The sequence below is a fragment of the Peromyscus eremicus genome, chromosome 1 (genome assembly GCF_949786415.1).
Source record: "Peromyscus eremicus chromosome 1, PerEre_H2_v1, whole genome shotgun sequence".
In the NCBI taxonomy this organism is placed as follows: domain Eukaryota; kingdom Metazoa; phylum Chordata; class Mammalia; order Rodentia; family Cricetidae; genus Peromyscus; species Peromyscus eremicus.
The window spans coordinates 160375980-160392879 of record NC_081416.1 but is presented as its reverse complement, the minus strand read 5'-3'; the positions used below and the strand labels follow the sequence as shown (position 1 = coordinate 160392879).

Below are 16900 nucleotides of genomic sequence, written 5' to 3'. Positions count from 1 at the left end.
CAATGGTCCAAGAATCAAACCCTACCAAAAAGGGGTAAAAAGCAGAGAAGAGATATGTGAGTCCTGCCTGGGGCAACACAGACTAAGGAAGGCCTCTAGGAGAAGACACTCAAAGAGAAAAGTCTTGGAGTTCATCATCCAAGGTGCATTCAATGCACTCAGTCCTGTCCTTCAACAAAGTCACAAAGGAGCCCTTTGATCTCTTCCTTGGGTCATGGACAGATGCTGACAGCCCATAAATCAGATCAACTGAAACGGTTTCTCACCTGACTTCCCTCCACCTAGGTGTTCACCTCCTTCCTGCCCAAGACTACTGACTGTATGTACAGTGCATGCTGATGGGACACTGTCTGCTAGAAGTTGATACCTCAAAGAAACAGTAGACACAGCTTCAACATGGAACCTTATAAGAAGCTCTGCCAATACTCTGGAGTAAACCTCATGGGAAGGGGGACTTCCATGCCAGGATTGCCTCCTTTCACTAGCCCACACCTCAGCCTCCATGGCTACTATTGGTCTCCTGGTATCCTATTCAACCAATACCATCTTTTAGCTCAGAATCCAACCTTCCCATTGGCTGCTGCCCCGTTTATGACATCATTGTCCCTCCAAACCTACCACCACCTGGTATGTACTTGGAGTATCCATGGAGATGCCTGTAAACAAATTTGGACCATCACAGGTCACCTGTGACCAGTGACCAGTAAGTGCTGTCTGATACCAGACACACTTGCCATTTAGGTCAGCTGATCAGACAAGGACAACCAAATCTCTTCCTACATTGTAGGGTGGATTGCTGATACTCTCCCTCCGACCATGGCAGGTAAGGAAAGAAACTTTAAACATTTCTTTTGATCACATCTCCCTTATTTTTACTATTCTTTTAAATCTTTGTTTTGGGGATACCATTTATGCTGATAGTGATGTCTTGAATTGAATGTCACATTTAGGTTTGGTTCTGACTAGGTATATGAGCTTGGACAGACAGTTTAATCTCAAGTGTTTTCCATCAACCTCAGGGAGATGAGAGTGTCACTAAGTTCTGGGCTCTGTACTGTCAAGTCTCAAGAGGCAAGTGAACAGGGAATATAATCAGGCCCTTCTTGACGATGCTAAATTCAAGAGACACAGGAAACTGAACAAGATGTACAGAAATCTAGCATTCCTTAACAAGAATGGGACAGACTCCCTGGCATACTATTTCCCATTTATTGTTTCAAGATCAGGGCGCTCTAAAAGTAATGTTCACACCAGGAACGGTGACACACACTTGTAATCACAGCATGTAGAGCTTGAAGGGATGAAGTTCAGTTCAAGTGTAACTTGGTCTACACTGGCCTGTCTCCACATTCACCAAAATAAATATTAAAAATAGACAAAGAGAATGGCTGCCATGTTTTGGAGTTACTTGGACTTCCCTAGATTAAAAAAGGAAACTGACTTAGAAGGCATGGATTCTGAGAAGGCAGTTATTGTAGTGGAAGATATATTGAGGGAGTTACATGTAAGACAGACACACAGGAAATTGGGGAAGAAGAAAATAAAGTATGAGGAATGAGAAAATATAGACATACAAGAAGGCACACTGCAGAGTGTCCCTGGAGGCACACTAAGGTAGTTTGGAACAGAACGTTGCAGACAACCACAGAAATTAAATCAAAATAACACAAGGTATTGCATACATTGTACATATATACATTTTATAATTCCCAAGCCATGTACAGACAACCACACGGTTAAGATCAGTCTGAAAAAAAGTTCCATGTCACATACACAAAACAGTATCCTGCTCTGTTTCCTGCCATCCAGCTAAATTGTGCAACGTGCCTATTGTCATATGGGCACTGGTGGTGTTGGATATTGACAACTGGGGCTGGGCACTCTGACAGACAGTTGTACACTGCACTATGACAACTGGCATGCCATTGAGTGGGTGCAATTTTCACAAGGGTTCCTCAGTAGAAGAGTTATAAGAAATTAATAGTTACTGAGGAACTGGCAAAAAAAATTGTCCCAGAGTTAAATTGAGAAACAATCTCATTCAGACACAATACTCATTAGAAATATCAAGAGGTCACACTACACAGGTGCAAACAAGACAAAAATGTTATCAGTTGGTTGTATTCATGAACTCATGTACCCATATGTGTTTAAAGGTTATATAAATAGCAAGAGGACATTAATTATAGAAGGCATGGGATGAAAACAGTAGGAGTTAAGAGGAGAAAGGGATTCTTAGCTTAAATGCAGTGCTTATCTATGAAATTCCTGATACATCATTATTGTAAGAAAGCTCAGAGTAGAGACAAATCTGGTAGACATGGCAAGTAAGTACACTGCACTCTGGAGGCAGAGGCAGGCGAGTCTGTGTGATTGCCAAGGCCGGACTGATCTAGGTAGAGAGACCTTTAATCTCTACATAGAGAAAGATCTGCACAGAACAGGACAAAGGCACAGGCATGAGGTTCTTCTCCTTTAAACACTTCTCTTCTTGGACACAGGTGTGAGGCAGTACCACAGCAGGTATCAGAACAAGACAAAGCAGGGCAAAAAAGGGTGTTGTCTAGTAAGAGCAAGGGTCAACGTGGATCAACTAGGAAGTGCATGTCCACACAGGAAGAACAGGCAGCTCATCAAATGAGTGTCATCCTATCCATTACCAAGAATCATTCTGAACCATTTGTTTGGGATATATGAGGGAAAATAGGTCTCAGACTCTCCCAGACAGGACAAACTGCAGATAATAAAGCTCCTCACAGGAAGCCACGCAGATTCCATCTCACTGTTCTTTCCACTTTCCTCTTCTTTCTTACAGAAAATTTCCAAAGTGCACCTTTCTGTGGGACAGAATGTGCTCTGCAGCCCTCTGTGCCTGTGCTGAGGAATGCCACGCCCTTAGCAGGAAGTGTGTGCAACTTCTCCAGGGTCTCCACCCCAGCTGTGAGTTCAGCATGGCTCCTGCCATCAGACTCCAGCACTTGTTGCCAGCAGCTCATGGACAGTGCATACCCCTACCTACCAGCTGGCACAACAATGGTGACTGCACTGACTGACCAGGGCCAGAGCTCTGCCTCAGCACTCTCCTATCCAGGTGTTCTCCAGTGGGATCCCATGGGAAGCACTGACAGGAGGGGAGCTGCACTCCAGGACTTCACTGTAACTGTCATTGACCAGAATACCACATTCTCCTCCTTGTCTATGACAGCCCAGGGTGACAATATTTTAGATCCCAATGCCTTAGTCCTTTCCTATCCAACACTGTCTGCCAGCCTTGTGCAGGACACACCACCACAGTTGCAAAATCCAGGATACAGCCTGGCACCTTCCTACCAGGAGGGCAGCCAGGTGCACTACTATGAACTCAATATCCCGGGCCCTCTGATGGCTGGAGAACTTGGGCAGTGCCTGCAGGCCTGTGGCTCTGTGTCCTACTCTCGGGGTCAGGGCTCTGCCCTGCAACCAGAGATGGTGATGATGCTAAAGGAGATTCAGCCAACAAATGTCCAAACGCCTTTCTCCACCTCTGCCATCTACTATCCCACACCTGCTCAAGACATGGCAGACATCAGTCTTCAAGGTGAGTAAAGCCAGAAGGGAGGAGTGAGATCATCACTCAAAGCAGACACAGCTCGACTTCTCAGCAGTGGATGTCCTCAGGGAGAAAGGATGGGAGTCCTGAGAGCTCAGCCTTGGCCTGGCTCACCATCTCCATCTTCAGTCTCTATAATGACTGACAATGCAGGGCAATGAGTGGCACCCATCCTCCATTAAGACATGTCCAAGGACACCACCACAGACACACACATCAATTACCTAGCTTATCAGTCCCATGCATTGTTACACAGCAATCACCTCCTTCCTAATCTATTCCTTGGGGCTGTAGAGGACACCAAGGCCTTTCTGTTTGGGAACACTTTATTTTCTCTGGGTTCAATTCTGACTCTAGTGCAGTGCAACTCCAAATCTGTCCTAGAAGAAGTATTCCTCGCAGATTCCAAGTGCTGGCCCTGCCATTCTCTTCCAAGCTTAAGTGCATTGAGAGTCCGGTATACCCAGTGTACAAGTGTACAACTGCTAAGTTGGGCAAAGCTTCTCTCTCTCTCTCTCTCTCTCTCTCTCTCTCTCTCTCTCTCTCTCTCTCTCTCTCCTTTTCTTTGTTATGGTTGGTTATTCAGAGGAGAGCCAAGGCTATGCATGATCACTAGGATATGTTCTCTACTACACAGTCACACCCAAGACTAAAGATTTCACCTTCTTAAACCAATTTTCATGTCATTAATAACAAGGCTGTGAAATGTGGAGCTGGACGAAATCCAGGGTTGTTGAAAGGATTGCTTTGCAGGAGTGAGTAACTGGGTTTGGATACCTGAAACCACTTAAAAAGCCAGGCTACTGGGGGCATTTGAGTAATGGCAAGAAGTTGGCAGATACAGGTAAGTTCTTGAAAATTATGGACCAGACAAGCTGCTGATAGCAAACTTCCACGGAAATGAGGGTCACTCTTACAGAGACATGAGAAAGGAAAGGGAGGATCACACCCCAAGGGAATTCTGTCACCTCCCCATGATCACTATGCATGCACACAACACACAAACACCGAGGACAAAACAAACATCTGAGAAAACATGATATCACATGGTTACCAGAAATAAGACAGTGGTCACAAGTTTCCCAACAGAGGTGCTGTGCCGACTGTGCCACTCAAGCAGAGCTCATAGGAATGCCTTCCCCACTGTTGTAGGGGTCTGAGTACTGAGGTGCACTGAAAAGTGGGGAGCACCTCACTTACCAGGCACTGACTTCCTCCTTGACTCTTTTTCAGTGGTGAAAATGGAGACATCCCTGGAACTGACAACTTCTGGCCAGACACTCTGTCTGCTGCAAAGTCCAGACCTCTGCAATGCCTGCACCCAAGATGTCCAGATAAAGACACCACCTGTCCATGGGGACTGGTCATTAATTGCCCCCATCGACAGTCCTTCAGAACTCCTGCACTTGCCTCCTGCTCCAAGCTTGGAACAAACTGAGCATAACGACTTGGATTTGATGACAGCCAATCTATCAACTCCTCTGGATGCCTATGAGGGCATAAAAGAAAACCAAGATCCATCACTTCTCCCTTTAGCACATGCCAACATGCAGCAGGCCCTGAGCTACACTGATTCAGGGAGCCTAAAACAGAAGCTTTCTCCTGACAATGCCACCTTGGGAAGCAACAGCCTTGGTCAGGATGAGCCTGGGGTGTTGCAAGATGCAATGGGCTCCAGCATGGACTTTGCAGACATGACTACACTGGTGGCAGATATTCACCTTCCCCGACTCTTCAACTCAATCACTGAAATGAACCAATTCCAAGATCCCACAGCAATCCAATCCAAAGACATCAGGAGGGATCAGGCCCAGGAAAGCTCCAGCATCATCAGGGTACCTGTGGACCAAGTGAATGGCCAGAAAGCCTCTGAGATGCTTGATGGGTCTTCTCAGGCCAGAATCCAGCTCAGGACCTGGTGGAGGAAGAAGAGGTTGTGGGCAGTGCTGGGTCCAGTGAAGGGGCTATTGACAACATGCCTAAGCACTTGGAGGGCAATGCCCAGAAAGCCACACCTAACATGCCCAGCAGAGCTAGGGCTCAGGGGCAAGACAAGACAAAGAGAACCAGAGAAAAAAACTCCAAGAAAAGAGAGGAGCTGAAGCAGTCAAGGAACAGAGTCAAGGCAGAAGAAAATACCACCAAGCCAAAGAACAAGAGGAAGAGGAATCCACGTGAGCTCAGCCACGACAGCTTTAAAAAGCCTCGAACTCACCTCGGCATGCACATGCTAGAATCTGTGCAAGTCTTTTACCCACTGGGGAAGAAGAAAACTGGCATCTTCTCCTCCAGGGCTCGGTTAAACTTCAGCAACAACAAAGATAGCAGGACAGGCCCAGCCACCTCATCCCTTCTGGATGTGCCATGTGATGTCCGGGGCCCTGGTAAAAGCCCGAGCAATGCTCAGAGACCAGGGAACAATGTCCACAGGGAGTGTCCATCTCCATCCCAGTATGAGTTGCCCCCACCTGGGAAGGTCAAGTTGGTACCTCTGCCTTTTCCAGCCCCGGACAAGGCACAAGCCAGACTGGTTTCCAGAAAGCCTCTCTCCCTGGCTTCACGCAGGCCCCCTGCAGTATACCCTGTGAGGCCTCATTCCCACTTGGCTCAGCCTACCACACTCAAGCCATCCAAACCAGTTCCTGCCAGGACTTCTTTGATGGCCTCTGACAAGCCAGTTCTGCCTATTGCTACCAGTGCCACACAAGCTAACATAACCAACCCCATCCAGTCTTGCACTGGGCCTCATCCAGCTCTCTGTAGGCCAGTATCCTACAGGGCATCATCTCACACTTCACTCCAGAGGGAGCTTGCCTCTGCTGACAAGAACAAGGCCCCATCACCTCCCAAACCTCAAATCCAATATCTGCTGCAAGACTTCAGCCGCCAAACAATTCCATGGAGGAAAATTGACATTCCAGGGCCAGTCATCTCACAGCCCATCACAGAAGAGCAGAGGCCAGAGAGGGAGGCCATGAAGAGGCAGGCTCAACGGGAGAGAGAGAATGCTGCCAAGTACACCTCTCTGGGAAAACTGCAGCTTTTCCTTCAGAGGGAGAAGGATATGGAAATTTCTCGATATTATGGCTATGCAATGTAAGAGCAGGCCAGGTTTTTAGAGCAAAGTGCTTTTCAATGTGGATAAGAAGAGATATAAATACCAATACACATGTATACAAGGAGTTTAACAACTTAAATGAAATGTATAGATACATAGGTCCAAATGTAGTAATACAGATGACTATGTAGATATAGATGGATATACAAAATGTCTATATTCACATATATTTGAGTACTTAGTAAAACTCCCTAAAAAGTCTTAAGTCTGTTATTTCATCTGTGAGTAAGTTGTCTTTCAGTATTTATCTTAACTTTGATAATTTAATTTTTACATTTTCCAAGTACAATATCATATTCTATATGAAATAAAACTCACAAAATACTTTTTAAGTATTAAATCAATTAAATGCTCTAGTTGTATTAACATTATTATCCTGGAGTTTTTCATTCACAGGACATGGTATGTCTTGAAGCACATACTGAGTATTGAGCTTACTTCCTCTTTGACCACAGTCTGACCATTTCTCACCTCTCCCCACAGCACTTAGACATCATTTTTCTGTACAGAGCTATGCCTCTAATTTCATGAAACACATACATAGGATTTCATTTACATAAATATAATCTAGGAACCACATATGAAAGAAATCATGGACAGTTTACTGAGCCTGGTTAATTTATATGATAATCTCCACAGATATTTTCCTTCACAAAGCATAATTTCATTCTTTTTATGAATTAATAATTTCCAACGTGTTAATACATCACATTTTCTTTATACTTTTCTCTGTTGTTGACACTCAGGCTATTTCCCTAATGTTGCTGCTGTGGACTGTTGCAAAGGCTATTTTTGGTGTCAACCTGAATACATGTGGAATTAGTTGACTGGGTATAATTGTGAGGGATTTTTTTTTTCATTAAAAAAATTATTAAATCATTTGACATAGAAATATCCAACTTTAATCCAGATCTTTTGAGATGGGAAGATCTGCCTTTAGTTTGGGCCACACCTTCTAGTGGCAGCCTATATGAAGGACATGAAAGAAGGAAGCTCTTTGCTCTTTGCTTGCTTGCCCTTGCTCTTGCTAGCATGTCCTTCCTTCACTGGCATTAGATCTTACTTCTTCTTTGGGATTCCAGAGTATGCTGAAGACCAGCTGAGATATCCAGCTTCATAGACTGAACCACTACTCCACCTTTGGACTTTCAGTTGGTAGATATGCATTGTTGGATTAAGTAGACCATAGCCTGTAAGCCACTCTAATAAATCCCCTTTCTATAGAGAGAGATGGATAGATTGAATGAGTCTATCAGTTCTGTTCCTCTAGAGAACCCTGACTAGTATAATTCTGCTGTAATCAATATTGATGTGCAGATATGTCACTAATATATATATGAGTTGAAATCCTTCTTGTAAATACCCAGAAATAGTATAACTGGGTCATGTGGAAGATTCATTTTTATTTTTTTAAGAACCTCCATTGTGATTCTGTTGTGTGGTGATTCTAGAAAAGAGCACACATGGACACTCTTATGTCTGAATAGAAAGTCTGTATTTCTGTCCAGCAGCTGCATGGGAAACCTGCACAAATCATGCAGCCCTGAGCCTCACTGCCTCTGGTCTTTTAAGCACAAAAACTATATCCTGTGTTGACATGCTTTACTGAGCAAGAACAGTTAGCAAGAAGCAGAACTACAGAAGCCAAAAAAAGACAAGGCTAGTACATTTATGGGCTTTCCTGGATCCTGGAGGTATTGACTTTGTCTTTCATGTATAAGGTCTTTGTTCCCATTTCTGCAGGTGTTGGGGCCTACATGCTGGGTTCTGAGGTCAGAATGATGCCTCCAACGTAGTGTCCATTGTGCTGAGGTCTGGGGGCCTGTTACAACCCCTGTACCTGATGTAATAGCTTATATCCTCACCAGTGACATATGTTTTTCTTCAGTTTGTGTTCTTGACACTGTTTGTCATTTCTTGACTTAATTAGTGTCATTCTAACTCAAGTGAAATTAATCTCAAAGTAATCTTAATTTAGACTTCTCTGACAATGAACATTTGTGTGTGTGTGTCTGTGTGTGTGTGTGTGTGTGTGTGTGTGTGTGTGGTGTGTGTGTGTGTGTGTGTGTGTGTTGGACAGGTGAATTCCATCTTTTGTGAAATATCTTTTAATTCATGAGTTATTAACTAGGATGTTTTCTGTTAACTTTCTAGTTCTTTGCACTCTAGATAGTAATCCTCTATCAGATGTAGAGACCTAAAGACTTTCTTCCATTCTATGGGCTGCATCCTCACTGTTTCTCTTGCTTGGCAGAAGCTTTTTGAGTTTATGAGTTCCCACTTGTCAATAGTAGGCATCAGCTCCTGGATGGAGAGGTTATTATCAGTCATTGCTTGGTTCTGTATTAAAAGTGTTCACTTTTTCCTCTAACAGTTTCAAACATTGCATTAAATTCTTAGGAGCATTTGGACTTGAGTGTAATACAGGGTAAGAGATAGGAATCTAGTTTTTTTCTCCTACAAGTAGCATACACTTTTCCTAGCAAAAACTGTGATTCTGTTTTTTCTGCAAAGCCTATGCTTGGTATTTTTGTCAAAAAACAGTTCTCGGTAGCTGTGTGGGTTTATATCTCAGTCCTCTCTATACCATTAATGGATGTGTCTGTTTTTGTGCCAGTGCTATGCTGATTTTGTTACTGTTGCTCTGTAATATCACTTTATGTCAGGACTGGCGATATCACCAGCATTAATGTTTTTGCCCAGTATTAATTAAGTTATCTGGGGGACTTTGCAGGTCCATACGTGACTGTACAGAGTTTTTTCCTACACCTGGGAAGACTGGTATTTGGGTTTTGGTGGAGATTACTATTCAACTTACAGACTGACTTGATAGCCATTTTCACAATATTAATTCTTGCCATCATAAGTATGGCACAGTTTTTAGCCTTCCAGTATCTTCTACGTTGTTAGTTCAGTGACCATGAATGACTTTTGCCAGTTTCTATAATTAAAAGGTTTTCTTTCTACTTCAGTTATGGCAGAGTCTTGCTAGCTACAGTTCAATAGGTCACAAGCAGTCTTTCAGAGTATGAAATATATTATTCCTATCCCATCAGACTTTTCAATTTTATGTTCTTCTTATGGGTTTCCCATTATATACCACTTGGTATTTCTCTCTTGCATCTTTCAATATCACATTTGTTTCATATAGTTAGTATTTTGAATATATGGTTACCTGGGGAGACCTTTCATTGCATTTATCTCTTTGATAGTCATAGTAATAAACACCTCCTGTGCATAAACTGGAATATCTTCCCCAAGATTTGAGACAGTTTGTTATGAGTTTATTGAAAATGCATTTAGAACAGAATTCTTACCTCTTTTCCATTCTCATGATTTATAGAGTTGGGGTCTTAGTTTGGTTTCTGTTGGTGTGACAAAGACCATGACTGGCTAGTTTTACGTCAACTTGACACAAGCTAAAGACATCTGAGATGAGGGAACCTCAATTAAGAAAATGCCTCCACATTTAGTTATTCAAACATCCTTCCTTTTGGCATATTGTTAATGAATGTGCTGGATTCATTTATGTCTTCAAAATATTAAAAATCAATTAAAATATTGATTCCAAGAAAGCAAAAAAAAAAAACACCTCCATAAGATCAGGCTGTAGGCAAGCTGTAGGGCATTTTCTTCACTAGTGATGGATGGAGGAGTGCCCAGTCCACTGTGGATAAGGCTATGCCTGGGCTGGTGGTCCTGCAATTTACTAGAGAGCAGACTGAGCAATATGTGAGGAGCAAGCCAGTAAGTAGCACTCCTCTGCAGCCTCCGTTTCAGCTCCTGCTTCCAAGTTCCTTCCTTGATTCCTTCAATGATGGACTATGATGTGGAAGTGTGAGCCAAATAATCCCTTTCCACTCTGACCTGCTTTTAGTCATGGTTCAGCATCACAATCATAACCGTAACTAAGAAAGAAACGGGTACCAAGATCATGCGGGTATTGCTGTGACAGATATGACCTTGTTGGTTTGGGAAGGAATGTAGAATGACTCTGGAACTCTAAGCTAGAAAAGTCTTTAAATATTGAGGGCTCAGTTGGCTGTTCTATGGGAACTTGGAAAATAAGAATGTTGAGAGCAGTACAAACAATGGAGTCCTGGCTTGTGAAGTTTCAGAGGGAAATAAAGACTTTTCCAGCTCATTTGTATTTAGAATCTGTGATGTCTGGTCAGCTGGAACTGAAGAATCAGCTATGATTAGCAAGAGACCAGAACCACTAATGTAAAACTTTTGCTTTACTGGAACAATTGATGCTGGAGATGAGAAATTATCAGTTATTGCACCATTGAGGTGAAATCTCTGGGTAAGTGTTTCCTCAGAGTCAGCACACAGAAGCTGTGTTCCAGAGGCTAACAAGTTTGAACCTCATGCTGGCAGCCAAACTTGTTAGTGTAAGAGTCTCCTGGGAAGTACTGTTTTTTTAGGCATGAAGGGGTCATAGAGAAAAGTTGAGGCCGTGTACCGTGAAGAGAGCCCAGGAGAAGCTATTGGAGAAAGCACATCCCACTTGCCGCAGAAGATGCCAGTATTTTAGATACCAGTACCATGATACCACCACCAAAAACAGCAGCAGTGGTTCAGTAGAGCTAGCCTGAGCTTAGAAGCTATGGATGATGCAGATGGCAGAGCCAGAGAAGTGACACAAGCCTTTTAAGAGAGCCCCCGAAGACCATCATTAGATCCCAGACATTGGACATTGTGGTATTTACATAGTTAGTTTGGTTGGCTTTGGCCTGGTTGTGACTGTGCCCTAGTTCTTCTCTCTTAAAGTAAAAGAGTAATATTTTTTTTTATTTTACAGGAGCCCACAGTTGAGACTAAAATTTTAAAGAGATCCTGGAGTTTTACAAAGAATTTGGATTCTAAAAGAAAATTGGGATATTTTAATGATACTTTATTTGAAGTTTTAAAGAGCCAAGGCATTCTTAAAACTTGGAATATTTTATATTGTGACATTAATGTTAATGTGAGATCTTGGAGATGAATAAGAAAGAAAAAGTTATAACTTTAAACTGATGTGTTTGTGTGTCAAGACAAGGGGTCAATTGAGTCGATTAATTTTATCTCAACCTGACTCAAGCTAAAGTCATCTGAGAGGAGGATCTTCCATGTTCCTGGCCTGACTTCCTTTAATGATGGACTATGATATGGAAGTGTAAGCCAAATAAACCCTTCCCTCCACAACCTGCTTTTGGGCACAATGTTTCATCATAGCTAGAGTTACCCTAGCTAGAGTTTTTGGAGGGAAGCAACAAAAAGCAAGTCACAGCAACTTGGGGAGAAAAGGATTTATTTCATCTTACAGCTCACAGTCCATCATTGAAAGAAGCCAGGGCAAAGGAACTCAAAGAAGGAACCTGAAGGCAGGAACTGAAGCAGAGACCATGGAGGAATGCTGCTTACTAGCTTACCCAATGAGTGTTATTACAGCATCCAGGACTCCCAGCCAAGGGGTGGCAATGCCCATAGTGAGCTGGTCCCTTCCACATCAATCATTAATCAAGAAAATATCCCCACAGACTTGCCTAAGGGAATCTCAATTGAGGTTTCTCTTCCTCAATAACTCTCGCTTGTGCAGAGTTAACAAAAGCCTAACCAAGACAGTGGGTGTCATATCATCACACAGACCTCAAATGTCCTGTTTGTACCAACTTATAGACCTCAAACTTTCTGCTTTCCCATCCCATGGAACCCAAGTGTTCTGTTTATCATCCTACCTACTTATCTTCATCATGGTCTGCAAGTCTCACTTCCTCCCCTATCCTCAGGCCCTGATACAGTGATCTCCCTGACTCATTCTTCAGCTGAACTTTTCCAAGGAGCTTTGTGGTTGGTTTGGTTATTATTCAGTATTTCTCTTTATTGAATTACATTTTCATATCCTCCATTAGCTTCCTTTTGTGTACCTTGGAATACACTCAGAAGTTATTTGTGTCCTTTGAGTACTTTAGACATATTTGTAAGCATTCTTTTGAATTCTTTGTCTGAGATTTCATCTATTTTATTATCAGTAGAGGGCATTATTGTGGAAACAGTAATTTTGGAGATGTCATGTTGTCATTACATCCAAATTGATTCCGTCTAGTCCCTGTGTTTCACAGCCTCACCAGCCAGGATGTAAGAGAGCATTTCATTTCCTGCTTTAAGTCCTTTCCCCTTCATACTTAGCTGGCAGGGGAGATACCATGATGAAGGGGTTCTTCCCATGACAAAGCATATCCATTGAACTTGGGATGTGCTAGCCTCAGCAATTTCCACAAAAAAAGGGGGGGGGTTGGAGGGAAGCAACAAAAAGCAAAAACAAAAATCTATCCTAACTCAATCATTTCAGAGTCAGATAAATACTCCCTGATTATCATGGTTTCACGCACCTAGCCATTTGGATTTTGGTGTGTGTGTGTGTGTGTGTGTGTGTGTGTGTGTGTGTGTGTGTGTTTTATGGTGAAATGTGGAAGATCCGTGTCTTACTTAGGGTTTCCATTGCTGGGATGAGACACTAGGACCAAAAACAATTTAGGAGGAACGTTACACTTACAGTTCCATATCATGTTCCATCACTGAAGGAAATTGAGGCAGGAACCTGGAAGCAGAAGCTGATGCAGAGACTGTGGAAGAGAACTGCTTACTGGCTTGCTCAGTAGGCTTTCTTATAAAACCCAGAGCCACCAGCCCAGACATGCCTGCATCTGCAGTGGGTTTGGCCCTCTCCCATAAATCAAAAATTACAAATTTGCCCTGTTCATTTGCCTGCCTATAGCTCAACTTTATGGAGGCATTTTCTCAATTAAGGTTGCCTCCTAATAGATGACTCTATCTTGTGTAAAGTTAATGTGACAACTAGTAAAAAAAAAAAAAACACAATCATGCAGAAGTACTCTATCAGCAAAGACACGGAATGATTGAGATAGATTTTACCTCAAAAGCTTGGTTTTTACAAACATAAACATGAACTCAGAATTACCTGTGGAAATTTGCAAAAACATTTCATGCCTCACTGTTTGGGTGTTTTTAATTTTACATACACAAGTGTGTTGTCTGCTTGTCTGTATGTACTTAACATGGGTGCAATGCCCATTGAGGCCAGAAGAAGGGGCGAGAATCTTGAAACTGGAGTTACAGATGACTGTGAGCTACTGTATGGAAGCTGGAAGCAAAACTTGAGTCCTCTGCAAAAGCAGTAGGAGCTCCTAGCTACTAGGCTATCTCTCCAGCCTTCACTGGGCAATTAATAAAGTCCTCCATCTGAATGATGAATCATGGATTTTTCCCTTCCCCGTGTTCAGCATCAGACAGGAGGAGTATCCTCCTTCACCTTAACCTTGTTCTTTTCTCATACATTCCAAGTACTGGGATCCCAGGATGGGCTCTTTAATACGAATCTAGTTTGGATTCTCTTTCCCTTCTTGCTTTCAGCAGTAAGAAAGAAACATCATGTGAACACCTCTATCTTATCCTCTTTCTTATCCAATTACTCGTCTCTTGAGAAGATAACATGGAAGACACTAGCCACAAGTCTCTTTCTTTAATTCCTTCCTTACACAGCAAATTCTTGCTGGTCAGCCATCTCAGCTTCAGCTGCATGTCTTGCTTTGATTAGCAGCCACTATACAACCTCATAGATGGCTTTCCAGCAATATTGTCCCATACATGCTAGTCTTAGTCAAATCATGCTCTAGTCAATGAACCTCATCAAGAAGGTACAACATTCATACCACATAGAGGAAGACAGCCAATGGAGTGTTAATAACTCCATTACCATTACCTTAGACCTAGCTATTGCTATACTTTTCTGTTCAGTTAGTTGCCATGGCTACCAGAACAAAGTAACTGTAAAATGGCAATGAGATAATCCTGTTAAGTCATACTATAGCAGAGAGACGAGAAGGACAGAGCTAGCATACTGAATTGACACTGGATCATAAATAAAGGAGGAATCAATTTGGAGGAGAGAGAGCTGAATGGGAGTATAGAATCTCAGTTGCTGATTGTTTCTCGAAGCCTAGATGTCCTTCTCAGGCTCCCAGATACCTGTTCCAGCCCTGGGTTGCTGCAGGCCACAGGAATATATCATAAGAACTCAGCTGGTTATGGCAAAGTCACTACCTGGAGGGATCAGGAAATTCCTCCAGAGAAAGCCAAATTCCAAGGAGTTTTTGGTGTGACTTGGCTTGTTACCTATCAGCTGTCTTCTGTTATGAAAATCATGTGTGCCTTCATAGTTTTCCCAATTGACTTTTCCCTAAGAAGGGCTAACAGTGTGGACTGATCACTCTCTGGACATACACATTCCAGGAATTTGGAGAACAGCCTCAGGAAAGGCTTTCTCTGGAATCAGATTATTTCCCTTAGCCACTTTCAAGGACTACAGGAAACATCACCCAGTAGGGCAGCCAACTTCCGAGAATAACAATGATAACAGCCCACGTGCAAGTCTCCTGACTTAAAATCCATGAGGAGACACCGCCCAGGTGGGCACCCAACTTCGGAGGACTAACAATGATAGCAGCCCACAGGCAAGTCTCCTGATTTAAGGTAAATTCCACAAGGAGACACCGCCTAGGAGAGGTGGACGTTAAGTAATAGCTTTACACAATTTAGCTCGGACCCTCCCTTTATATACCGGGACTTCCAGGGCATGGGATGGAGAAGAGAAAAGAGAATGAAAGAACTAGATGGGTAAGAATTTGAGAGGAACAAACTGAGATGGGGAAGAACTAGATTGAAGGGCTAGAAGAGAGGACTAGAGGAACGAGATGGAAGATGAGGAAGAGCCAGATGGGGAAGAACAAGATGAGGAAGAGCCAGATGAGAGAGAAGGAGATGGGAGAGGAGCTGATAGGGGAAAGAACTAGACAGATGAGAACCTAGAAGGAACAGAACTAGATGAAGGAATTAAGATAGAACCTAGGGGGGACAGTAGATAAATATAGAGAAATCAGGCAAGAAAGGAGCTAGACATGAGAGTAGAATAGAAACTGTGTAGAGAGAGAACTATCACAGAATAATGAAGTGTATGAACTAAGGAGTCTCGTGTACATAGATTCATTTCTTTTCATCAAAGATTAATTATCAGCTGGTTGTAGATTCTTCCCGGACACTAGGAGGGGACTATCAAGGGGCTGGACCCCCTTAGTCTCCGATACTAGGTAGCCCTTTATGAGGCCAAGTCACACATGCAGGTCCTGTCACTTGATGGTCCTTCAGGAGACAGACTGCAAATGCCTTTCTTGCCTATGAGTAGTTTCTGTGGGATTAAGGTCAGGTCATAAATACTGGTCCCATTGGTGAACAGTCCTTCATGGGAGAGTTCACAGATACAATGTCATTACCAGGTGGTCCTTCAGGAAACTGTTTGTGAATGTCAGTCCTGCTTCTAGGTAGTCCTTCCCACATCATTAAGAACCTGAGTCTGTTTCCTTGAAGACTCTGTCTCTGCCCAGGTTTCTACCTTGCTGAATTGCAGGGTTGTGATGCAAAGTTTCTTCCCTGTAGTCTAGACATTCTGTTTGCCTGATCTCAAACACATACTCACATGAATTATTGCTCTGAATTTCCCAAGAGTATAGTTCATTGAGCATCTAGAGCTGGCAAGCCTCTGACTCAGTGAGAGGCTCTTTTTTTTTTTTTGGTTTTTCAAGACAAGATTTCTCCATGTAGTTTTGGTCCCTGTCCTAGATCTCACTCTGTAGACCAGGCTGGCCTCGAACTCACAGAGATCCACCTGGCTCTGCGTACCGAGTGCTGGATTAAAGGTGTGTGCCACTGCTGCCCGGCTGAAAGGCTTTTTAAAATTATGTGTCTTGAGGGGCTGGAGAAATGACTCTGTAATTAAGAATGCTTGCTGCACAATCATGAGGACCAAATCTGTCTGACAAAACCAGTTGCATCTTGATTAAAAAACTAGTAATAACACTAAGCAAATTCATTCAGCCAGGATGTGGTGGTGCACACCTTTAAACCCAGAACTTAGAAGAAAGAGGCAGGTAGATCTCTATGAGAGATCTACAGAGTCTACAGAGTGAGTTCCATGACAACCAAGGCTACATAGAGAAACCATGTCTTAAAAAAATAAACAAAAAATATTGGCCAGTCTTCCTAATGAACATGGAAACAAAAATTCTCAATAAACTGGCAAACCAAATTTAATGACATATCAAAAACATCATCCACCATCATCAAGTTGGCTTTAT

The 16900-nt window shown here is 42.8% G+C and overlaps 1 pseudogene; it reads left to right on the top strand.

Moving 5' to 3' along the window:
- Window positions 1-531: 531 nt before the first annotated feature.
- On the top strand, window positions 532-6908 carry LOC131922305 (uncharacterized protein C2orf78 homolog; annotated as a pseudogene).
- The last annotated feature ends 9992 nt before the right edge of the window (window positions 6909-16900 follow it).